The sequence below is a fragment of the Balaenoptera ricei genome, chromosome 13, assembly GCF_028023285.1.
Source record: "Balaenoptera ricei isolate mBalRic1 chromosome 13, mBalRic1.hap2, whole genome shotgun sequence".
NCBI classification, from domain to species: Eukaryota; Metazoa; Chordata; class Mammalia; order Artiodactyla; family Balaenopteridae; genus Balaenoptera; species Balaenoptera ricei.
The window spans coordinates 36,743,433-36,752,142 of NC_082651.1; positions in this window are offsets into that span (position 1 = coordinate 36,743,433).

Below are 8,710 nucleotides of genomic sequence, written 5' to 3' on the forward strand. Positions count from 1 at the left end.
AAATAATTTTGAAAATGAAAATTGCCCATTTTCCCATAGTCACTATCCACTGTCTCCATCTCTCCCTTCTCCCCACTGCATTCCTTTTCACGCCCAGCCCTGCCGCTCTCTCCCATCGTCACTCCCTCGAGCTGCCCCACGAGGCCTCCCAGGGAGCCTCTGAACCCCTGGGCGCCTGCGTCCTGTGGCTGTTGGAGCTGCTGCCCAGTGCGCGTGCCCCCACCACTCTCACCCGTGAGAGTGGACGCTTCCGTCGGATTTTTTCTCATGCGTTTCAGTAGATGGTGATGTTTACAAAAGGCGGCACGTGCCCTGCTCAATGGAGGAAGCCCCTCAAGTTAATATTTAGGCGCGTGCAGAAGTTTGATCTCGTCCACCAGTAACCTCAGGATGCTGTGCTCTGAAAGCCAGGTTGGCCGCCTACGGGCATCTGCAAATACAGAGGACTTCAGAGGCATTTGGGCCTCAAATTGAGTCCTTGTACCTCCACATGGGATGTGACCTCAGCCCTTTGCTGCACCTCTGTAAGTGAAGTGGCACAGGAATACCGGCCTTGCCTGTCTTTGCCAAGGTTAACTGAAGAGCGCATTCGCTCCCCTCGTGCTTAGGTGTTGAGTACATCGTGATTTACATACCAGGCCCTATTCGTGGGCCTCCTGATGCAGCAGTTTCCTTGGCTCTGCCCCTGTCGTCAGCTGCCCCTAGGATAACTCTGAGCCCTAGCCACTTCTCTGGTAGATTTCCCTATTCCCCCACTACAGTCCCACCTGAATAAGGCGACTCAGACCTTTCAGAGATGTGTCCTGAACCTCTTGTTTTCTGAAATACCTATCTGGTGGTTGTGAGACTTAAGGCCAGCGTCCCCGAGAGACTTTTTCTATTTCTCCTAGTAAACCTAGACTCCTCTTCTGTCACCTTCAACTCTACTCCAATTGTGTTCTTTCAACCCAGACCTCTGACCCTGCTTTTTACTTCTGCCATTTCATCCTCACTCCTGCTTCCTTTCCTAAATCCATACGTCTCTTTTGGCCTTCCTAGCCCTGGGCCAAGTTCCTTCCTCTTTGCTCAGTTTTTACCCCTTTCCTTCATTCTCCCATCCAACTTTCAGTCCTTCCTTTCTCACGCCCCAGTTAGCAGCATCTGAAAATTCGAAAGGTTTGTTACTCGTCTATTAATTGTATTCCATTTACTTATTCAGTTCTATACCTGTCTTACCTGTGTATGGAAGAACAGCTGGTAGCCAAGGTGGCACCAAGAATCCTAGCAGCTCTCACTTGACGTATCCGTAGTAGTCGGCAATTTCCATTTCGTTTTCCCTCTCGGTGAAAAATTGCAGCTTGCCCGAAGAGGTGTATCTGGCAGCATTCTCCCGTTGTTGTTGAGCCCGCCTCTTCATGGCCTCTCGCTCTGGCCTCTGCTCTTGTTCGATGGGCTTTGACATGACTGGCTCAGGCACGTTGGGTTCCCTCCATGGAACTCGTTGCTTGCTGAAGTCTTGGAGTAGAAATTGGGTTTGGAGCTTGGATGGGGACTGGCGCTTAGTCACAGCAGGGGGAACAGGCTCCCGCTGGAGAGAAGCGCCAGATGAAGTTTTGTAGGGTGCAGGCCTAAGAGCAGCAGACTGAGGGGACACGAGGCTGGGTATGGTTGGTCCAAGCCGGTTGGGTTGGGTTGGTCACAGTTGGCTGAGCTGGTTTGGCGGGGCCTGGCAGAGAGGCAGGAGCTGGCTGGGATGAATTGACTGCAGCAGGTTGCGCTGAGTCAGTAGAACCAGGCTGGGCACGGTAAGCCCCAGCAGGCCGATGTGAGGCCAGAGACTGTGGCCTCCGAGGAGCGGGTCGAGCTTGAGGCTTGTCCCAGGCAGAAAAAGGCAGAGGTATCAACTTGACCTTCCCAGGAGGAGGCCGCTCATACTGGGATGAGGATAGACACTCTGTTTCAGCACTGCTGACTGGTTTCTGGGCTTCGACTTGAGTTTTCTCAGCACTCTTACCCTCATGTGGGGTATGCCGCCATGGCTGGATAGCTGGGGGTCTTTGGGGTTGCTTGACTTTCCCAAGACCCGACAGGAAGAGAGCCCAGTTTTCTTATCATCCTTCTTCCCCAGCGCATGAAGAACCTTCACAGACTCCAGCATGCGCACGCCTAGGGAGGTTCGAGGCTTTTGAAAGCTCTGTTGGAGAAGCTCAGTTTGGTGTTCCTTTCGCTTCGTGTGGGGGATTGCTGGCTTCTCTTCTGCCTTGACTTTGTTCCCTGACTGCTTGTTCTCTTCAGCCTTGTTTCTCCCTCTGGTCCTTTTGGTCTTTTCCTGCCCGTGGCTCTTAGTTTTGCTGATCTTTCTGGATGCAGCTTTCTGAGGTTTGCCTTGAGAGTGCTTGGCCGTGTTCACAGGAGCCCTGTCACTGACTGCAGCGTGGCAGGTAACCACTTCTCCCCCTAACAGGCACTCTGGATTCTTTGGCTGGATTTTGGCCTTGGGAGCGCCGCTGATAGGCTCAGAGGCTTTCTGTTTGTTCTTCCTGGGTTGATCAGAGGGAACCTTTATGACACTTGGCTTTTCCTGCACCTGATTCACCTTAAAGGCTCTGGCATCTTTGGCTTTGATCCCGTTGGGACCTTGGGATTGATCAAGATCTTTCAAAGAACTAAAGAGCTGGGGAAGGTGAATATCCTCCGCCAGTGTAGTAATGTCTGCAAAACCACTGCTGGATTCGATCCCATTTTCGAGTGTCCCTAGGTCCTCACGACTCAGGCTGTTCTTTCCCAGATCAGCATTTTCAGAACCAGGCTGCTCCTCTTGGCTGAGGGGATCGGTGCAGGCCAGCGGCTGGTGAATATCAGGGATTCCTAAAGGGAGTAGTGGAGGATCTTGGTTCTCTGTTGGGATCTGGTAGGCATCCAGAGGCTTTGAAAGCTTGGTTTTGATATCATCCACGTGCTTACTCTCTATTTGTCCCTGGCTTGGAGCTGGAGGCAGGGCCAGGAGACGCCTGGCACTCTGGACTGGAGCTGTCACTGAAATGTCCCCAAGTTCAGATGGTGGGTTACTCTCAAGTATGTGGCTGTTTCTGCTACTGCAGGACTTGGGGAGTTCTTGACTTTGTGTCACACAAAACGTCTGGCTTGGAGGTTGCAATCCCAGGGAATTTTTCATCACCAGGGGGGAGGTCTCCATCCCTACAAAGGGATCAAGGGAGAAGTCAGTCCCTGGTAAGTGAGATGCTCCCCCTAAACACCAACACAGCAGTCATGTACCTTTCAAGGGGTTCAGGGGCAAGATGGGCAAGGCATTTCTACTAACTCTTCTTAAGGATCATGGACAGTGCCCTATGCTACGAGGTAAGCGGTGACTGTTGTAATTCTTACTGGTGAGCCTTTCCTGTCACTGATTCTCGGCTCGCTTTGTATTTCATAGGACTGTTATAAGTCCAATACAAAATGAGTCTTATTTTTAAAAACCTGAAATGTTTTACAGAGCCTAGCATATTCTCATATAGGGTCCTTTCCATTCTCCCCACTCTCCCGAGAGGCCAAGAACACGTCACACCATGAACTAGGAGAGGGGGTAGAGCCCTTTCTGATGAAATACATCAGCAAAGACAGAGTCTTAGCCTGCTTGCTCTCTGGACAGGATCTCGGACCACAAGGTCTTCAATCCTGGTATAAATGAAGGAAGTGAGGACAGTTCAACTGGCACTCTCATAACAAGAGTTCTGAAACACCTTCCAAAGAGACTATAGCAGTAGATGAGGGAAGGGAGTGCTACAGTGTGGCAGTACAGGGGGAACGATCGGCTACAGCAGTGAAAAGTGTGGTACCGATTGGTGTGCTCTCGGGGTTCTTGTACATGTAGCATAGATGACCTCTACAGTGGCCCTCCCACCTTCCCACCTGCATTAGGTGTTCTTCTTTTTGTAATTTATGTTTATGTATTTATTTACTGTTTGAACTTATTTATTCTGCGTATTTATTTTTTTGGCTGCACTGGGTCTCTCATTGCTGTGCACGGGCTTTCTCTAGTTGGCGGCTAGCGGGGGCTACTCTTGGTTGCGGTGTGCGGGCTTCTCATCGCGGTGGCTTCTCTTGTTGCGGAGCATGGGCTGTAGGCACGTGGGCTTCGGTAGCTGAGGCTCACGGGCTCTAGAATGCAGGCTCCGTCGTTGTGGCACATGCGCTTAGTTGCTGCACGGCATGTGGGATCTCCGCAGACCAGGGCTCGAACCCGTGTCCCCCGCATTGCATTGGCAGGCGGATTCTTAACCACGGCGCCACCAGGGAAGCCCTAGGTGTTCTCATGTAGAGTCTAAAAACAGAGGGCACTGAGCGAAGGTAGTGGTTATTAAAGGCTCAGGATCTAAATTCTACCTGCCTCTACACCCCTTCCCAGCTGTCGATTTGACCCCATTTTTGAATGCCGACCTCATTCTTCAACTTTCTCTGGCGTTTGTTATACTCACCTTGAAAACTTGTTTCTGTGATGCGTTGAGCAGGCACAGGGTGGCAGACTGCAGAGGTGGAAGCTGGTGGTCGGATATTTGTGGGCTGAATCTCCTTCAGTCCCATTCCCATTTCTGGTTGCCCAGAGGCCCGACTTCCTGTGTATGACGCCGAGCCGTAGGATTGCGGGCAGGAGCCAAGTTCTCCATACAGTAAAGACCCCAGTGTGCCTTGGTTATAGTAATATACCTGGCTTCCTTCCTGGCAGGGAAGTGACAGGCGGCTCTGCCCCTGATTTGGAATCTGAGATGGTGTTCCCTGAGCAAGGCTGGCAGAAAGCGATGGATGTAGAGGGACCATGTTCTTGGCGTCTGAAGTTTTATCATACTGGGCTGCCAGAAACATGGAGGAGGCAGCTGTGTGGCGGTCAGTGAGTGCCAGAGTAAAGTCTCCGAGTGAAGAAGAATTCTTTTCAGTGCTTGCTGTGATGTCCCACTCAAGAACACCTGGATAGGAAGCAGCTGAAGTGGAGATCTGGCTGTGGTCCGTAACTCCAGATAACATAGTCGTGCTAGAATGTTGGTAAAGGTAGGCACTACCCATGAGTGTCTGGAAAGGGGTACCAGTAGCCGATGCCGAACTGACGGCAGGGGCAGAGACTCTGGAGAAGTTGCAGACGCTTCGTGTTAGGGAAGTTGCATTGCTACAACAGATTTTTAAGCAACAGAGCAATCCAGCCAAGTTTATATTTTAGAGAGAGAACATCTTCCATGTGGAGGATCAGTTGAAATAGAAGAGATTGTTAGAATTGTAGGGCGGTAGTATTCCAGGCAGGAGATGACGAATGCCAGACACCACCTAGTCACAGACATAGCTTTTGCAGAGATCAGCTACATGTTGTTGTTTTTTATTTACTCTCTCATATAATTTTTTTTAAGTCCTGGACCACAAAATACTGTGGCATCGTTGGAAAAATCTGAGACTCGATTCTAGTCTTTTTTCTGTTTGCCTGCTCTGCAGCTTGGGCTTACGTTCTCAAGCCTTACTTTTTCATTGTGAAATAAGAACGGTGCTACTTAACCCGAGAACTCCCCAGGCACATAGACCCGTGGCGTGTGAGGAGCAGTGAAGGAGAGAAGGAATGGAAGTGCTTTGGGGACCCCAAGAGCCCTTCAGAAACCGTTTGTTCTTTTTAATATTGAGCATTAAAAGTGAAGGCATTCCATTTGTTTCACTCAAAAACAAATTCTGTTCTTCTGATAGCCTGTTTTTTTTTTCCACTCCCTTTTTCTATAGTCAGATCAGTTCCTGATGGGCATTCTCCAGTCCACACTATTGCATCTGATTGGAGGCTATGCAAAATTTCCCAGAGACAATGAATTTTGACGGTATAGTAGTTAATTCTTTATAGTACGTTCCTGCAAAAACACTCTTTTCTTCAGAGTTTTTCCTTTTCAGGATAGTGGTAGTGTTGTGGTAACTAATAAAGGCTACTCTTCAGAAAATTGTATAACTCGTTTTTAGTGTATCTACTTCGCTTACTTAATTCCATATTCCCTGTTTTCTAGACAGACTTCTTGGTGTCCACTGTACCCATGGTTTCAACAGGACTGGCTACCTCATGTGCAGGTGAGTTGCCAACCCCAAGAGGCAGAGCATGTTTAAATTGTTCTGTTTACAATAGTAATGTAAGCTAATGTAAGCTGAATGCAAAAAATGCAGTCAGAGAAGTGTATGAAGTGGAAGGCAATTTTGCCCCCTACTCAGATGTTACCACCAGTAATAATTTAGCACATATTTTTTCAGACGTAAAAAATGCAGATATAAGCATATACAATGGTCCCTTGGTATCTGCAGGGGGATTGGTTTTAGGACTCCCCATGGATCCGAAAATCCTCGGATGCTCAAGTCCCGTATGTAAAATGGTGTAGTACAGTCGGGCTTCCATATCTGCAGGTTATGGAACCGTTGGATATACAGAACTGACTGTACCTGTGATTTAATGGTATAGTGTTTTAGACATTCTGGTTTATAATTTAATATATGGAGGACATCTTCGTCTGACAATATTTGGAGACCTCATTCTTATTTATTTATTATTCTTTTTTTTCCTCCAAATTTGCTTTATGTAGTTGGATATAAATAAATGAGCACAAACTTAAGCAAGATACATGTAACAATTTAATAGAACCTGATACTCTTAATTCTTTCAGTGTTTCTCCAACTCATCATGGGGCTCGTAAGAAAAGTAACCAACATGGATACTACTACAGTTGAATGTCAAATCTTTAAGTGCTTAGGACATACTAAATCCTTGTATAATGCACTTATGAGGAACCCTTCAAGAGACTTGTGTTTTGTATGTAGCAAAAAGTGTTAAGAGTCAAATATTCAACTCAGTATAAAATAATAAGAAACACTTCTGATTTGTTAGGTTGAGATTGCTTCTCCTTTTACTAATGAATGATTGTTTTAGCTGTAAGATCACTGAGCTGAACAAATATGTCACCTTGGAGTACATAAGGAAAAATAAACACATGCTAAATGGGTAAAACATTACAACTACATCTTTACTAGACCATCTCTACTAACGCTTCAGAAGCTTAGAGATTTAGAGTGTTCTTACGTTAATTGCAAGAAAAATAGAAAGAGAGAAATTCCTTCTTTTTTGAGATCACAGCTGTGAAGTCGTGATTATACAAATTCTTCACTTGTGTGCAAAACATGAAACACATTTCTCTTAATTCTCCCTGCTTAGAATTGTCAGTCAACTAGCAGGACTTTCCTTCCAAGAAACAAGAGACTGAGATGTGTTTTATATAACTTCAGTAACCTCAGCACTACAGTAAGAAGACATGCAGTATCCTTTTGCTGTGCTTCAAGACAACAGGGAAGGAGGTCACAGGAAAGAAGAAATCAAAATGGTTACAACTGAGAAACTTTTCTCAGTGTAACCATGGTGCCACTTTCATTTTTACATAAGCATGGTGGCATAATTCAAGCTCAATACATCAGAATTCTTAATATTTAAAATTTACCTTGACTTTTAATTATCACCATGTTAACAACCAAAATAATTTGACGAAACTCATAAGAAAGGGTAATGTTAAACCCCACTTTACTAGAGTTAGTTTCTGGACACATTAGCTCATTTTTTTTTATAGAAGAGGGACAGTGAATCTCAGTTGGCTTACAAGCTAGGAGATCACTTTGAATTCTGCATTTCTTAACTGCAAACAGATATAGCACTTGTAACAGGTTATAACTGGTTTTCAGCTGGTTTTCAAGCACAGAGCCAGCCCCAACAGTAATAGTACACTATTGAAAAAGACCTAAGGCAATGAATTCCATTTCCAGTGGAAAGAAAGAATCGTATGGTCTTGGACAAACAATTCTGATGGTTTACTTAACAGTCACTTAGTAGTTCTTCCTTGCTCATAGAACTTTATGACTTTTTTGAGGAGTGAAGCATTCAGCTTGAGTGGATAAATCCTTGTTAGGCTAAGACAATCATTATCATATCCCTCTTTGCCATGAATTGTCTTATGAATGGTCATATCAGTCTGTTTTGGCAAATGAGTAATTAAGGGAAGGCTGTTATTGTGCTTATGAGAATGATATTTTTCTCTGAGAAAAGATAAATAGGCATTAGGAAAATGACCATTTGGGCTCTTTTTCTGCTTCCTCCTTGTTTTGTGAGAATATGATATTTGGTTTTACAGCAGCCATCTTGTGACCCTGAGATGATCATATGCCAATAATGACAAATGGTAGATTAGAAAGAACCAGCAAAGACAGAAAACAGCAACGTCAGTAGTAACAAGAATCACAGCAAAAGAACAATGGGACCTTAACTTGTGGAGTTCCTATAAAGTAAAAAATATAAGTGCTCTATGTTTATTCTAAAACAAAAAAAGAACTATGCAAACCAGCTTAAAACTCCTTTTTTTGTGCCAGTGTTCTAAAATGTGGCTTTTCATAAAACCTTGACCCAAATGCCAGCAACTTCAGAAAAGAATTTGGGTAGGGGGAAGAAGAAAGTTATCTCACTTAGGAAAAACAACCACTATCTTTATCCTAATCTTTGGCACACAGTTGAAACATATACAGCTGCTGTAACACTTTACACAATTCCTATGTACTGGAGGAATAACAAGATCTAAATAACAATTATATTTTTCAACACTGGGTGAAGGCTTTACATAAAAATACCATCCTCCTTTTTCCCCCTAAATTTCTAAAATATCACGTGCTTTTCCCCAACATCTGCAGC